Source organism: Nestor notabilis, unplaced genomic scaffold (assembly GCF_000696875.1).
Source record: "Nestor notabilis isolate BGI_N333 unplaced genomic scaffold, ASM69687v1 scaffold26165, whole genome shotgun sequence".
In the NCBI taxonomy this organism is placed as follows: Eukaryota; Metazoa; Chordata; class Aves; order Psittaciformes; family Psittacidae; genus Nestor; species Nestor notabilis.
The window spans coordinates 1-3,248 of record NW_009928324.1 but is presented as its reverse complement, the minus strand read 5'-3'; positions in this window follow the sequence as shown (position 1 = coordinate 3,248).

Sequence of the window (3,248 nt, the reverse complement as noted above, 5' to 3'; positions counted from 1 at the left end):
AGGAAAAAAAGAAAGAAGGAGAAAAACACAAACCACAAGTGATGCTCTCTGAACAGTGCTTTGATTTAGCTGGAGCACATGTGAAGTCAAAACTCTTCCTTTGTCATAGTTTTGAAACTGCTGCCCTTTAATGGCTTCAAGTTTGCTTTTTTTTGGGGGGTTGGTTTGTTTTCTTTCTCTTGCTTGAAGTATGGTTAAACACCTCGCAAACACTCTCCATCTCCTAAGAGAGGGTCCTCTGACCAGATGGATTAGCCTTGCTGAGAGCTTCAGATCCACGACGATTGGCCCCATTGGCTGTAGTCCACGAATCCATCGGCACTGGTTTCTGTTTTCCTTTTTGCCTCCCCTTCTGCACCAGCTTGGTAGCCATCTGCTTGTGTGTGTACAACAGGATTAAAGTTCCTTTAAAAGTTAACAAAAGAATATGATCTAGAAAAATAATTGAGATGAATAAAAAAGCCTAAAAGCACCCGCTGAGGAAGCAAAGTGAATCTGCTCTGGTTTGTTTTGGGGTTTGGTTTGTTGTTTTCTTCTTTATTCCAGGATGCTTCTGCATTGGAATGTTTGAGTTCTCCTGGTGGCCTGCAGCAAGCTGAGATTTGTGTTTTGGTTTAATGCTATGAAATCTAATCTAGCAAATGTCTACCTGGGGTGCCAGTGTAACTTGATTTTGGATCATTGTGCATTGGAGATTCGAACTGAAGCTGGATTTCTTTAAAGCTGAATGTTACCTGCTGTATTCTTTTTTGGGGGGGTGTTGTTTTGGACAAGATGTTTTGATTTGTGGTGCAACCAACATGGAGCAATGAACCCACCCACCCTGAGCAACTCTGGAGCAGAGTTTGGAATGTCACATTGGTTCTTTTGTCATTTTCCCAGAATGATTTGGGGTTTATTTGGGAGTTTTCTTTAGGAATGCCACCAAGTTGGGGTTGGAAGGTCCCAATCCTATTCCTGCTTCATAAAGCACAATCAATTCCTTTTTCTTTGGGGCGGGTGGGGGGGAAGAAAAGAAACAACTCATAAAGTACCACTTTGCTTTAGCATGATTTTCCTTAATAAAACCTTACAACCACGTTCCTTTCTGTTAATGATGGGCATGAAGCAAAGGTTTTTATTTCCCCTCTCCCTTTCCCCCCCACTTTTGGTTTTTAAAGCAGTAATGTTAGGGCTGTGGCTAGTGACTGTGCTGAAGTTCTCTATCTAGCATTTGTGGCTTGTGGGAAGGGTAATATTAACTATTTAACATGTAATGGTGTACTTAACTCTTATCTAGCACGCTGTTGTTCTCATTACTTTGGGGAGGGAGGGGCCAGGGTTTGCTGGCACTGTTTAACTTGCTTACCTGCTGCCCTAGCAGTTTGCTTGTGCTATAACCTTTACTTGTAGGTGCTACTTAGGAGTAGAGTTAAGTGCTGGGTGGTGATATCAGTTTCAAAGATTAAAAAGGAAAAAAAATCACAATAAAAATTTGTATTTTTTCAATATTGTATAAAAATAGTGTTCTAATTACCTCCCCCCCCCCCTTCCAGGTTTTGCTTCCCTATGGCAATGGCCGTGGGTTCCCTGCCTGTGTTTGGGACCTACCAGGTGATACTTGAAGAGCTTTAGGGGTGTTTTGCCCTCTGGCATCTCTTCTAGCTGCTTTTTCTGCTCTTCTTGCAGTGATGCTGCAGTGTGGGCACATCAGGCACCCTGACAACAGCGCTCCATCCTCTGATGTGGATTTATCCCCTTCCTTTTGGGATAGCTGTACTCTGCTAAACAGGGATTCCCAAGAAATAAGCCTACCCCTAAAGCTGGAGCTTGCCAGGGTTCCTGCCCTGGGTGCATGGATGCAGCGGGGACCATGGGGCTTGTCCAAGCTCTGTGTGTTGATGGCTCAGTGGCTTCAGAGCCACAACGTGTATATCCTGGCTCTTCCCAACATCCCCAAGTGCTGGAAACGCTGCAGAGGGTTGTCCCGGAGAAATCCCAGCTACCAAATTGCTGCTTGTGAAGGATGTCAGTCCTGGATGTGAGGGGTTTCTAGGGAATGACGCGGAGCAGGCTGGGGGTGCTGCTCCCAGCCCCATCCTGCCATCTGCTGCTTCTCCATCATTCCCACCTCTTTTATTCCCCTATCTTCTTTCTCCCAAAAGAAACTTCCTTGTCTGTAACTGCACCTGCACCTACATAGCCTGGAAGAAAAGGTGGAGCCCTGCTGAAGCAGCGTGGCTCTTTTTGGTCATTCGAGGGTCTTGCTCTTCATACAACAGCGTTAGTGTCACGTTGTGCCCTGTCCGGGTGATGGGAATTTCCCAGCAGCCCACGACGGATCCCAGGTTGAGTTCCTCACTACCAAAGCTTGTCACAGCCCCTTGGCACTGTTTGGAAACACCCTTTGGCTTCTATTCCTCTCAAATCTCCTTTTGCATTGAGGTTTTTGGGTGACATGAAGAGCCAAGTGCTCATGTCCCTCAGTGGTGGGACCTGGTGCTTTGGGCCCAGTTGGAGAACCTCCATGCCAAGTTCTTCCTCACCCACAGCTTGGTTTGGTGGATGCAGGAGGATGCTGATGTGGGGACAGGCTGGAGCAGAGCTTTGCCATCAGCCGTGCGTGTCCATGTCCATGGTGAACTCCAACCCATCCCTTAACACACGCTGTAGAGACAGTGCTCCTCTTCCATCCCACTTACTGGGTGTCCTCCATCAGCAGGACCCTCCTCATGACCATCAGGAAAGTGTTTGCTGCTTTCTCTTCTCTTTTATCCTTCTTTTATCCTCCTAATCCAAGTCCTGCTGGCACTTCAGCAGGGTGCCAGCAGCAGCAGCAGCAACGGCCATGGGTTCCCTGCCTGTGCTTGGTACCATCGGGTGATACTTGACGAGATTTGGGGTGTTTTGCCCTTTGGCACCTCTTTCAGCTTCTTCCTCTTGTGCTGCTGCTGCAGTGTGGGCCCAGCAGCCACCTGGACCCCACCAGACGATACCCCCCCAGTAGTTGTGTGCAATGAAAGACCTGTAAACCCTTCCTAAATAAAACACATCTATACCTTGAAACGTGGCTGGTGCTTGGTCACCGAGAGCTTGGGCTTGCAGGGGACACCCTGGACCTCACGCCATTGACTCTGCATCCCACCAGGACTTCACCATGCTCCATGGATTCCAGCTCGGAGCCACCCCGGGGTGTCTTCTGCCTGGAGATGGAGGTGGTTGCGCACACCCAACGTGCTGATGGTGATGCTTGGAGTAACCAACTCCTC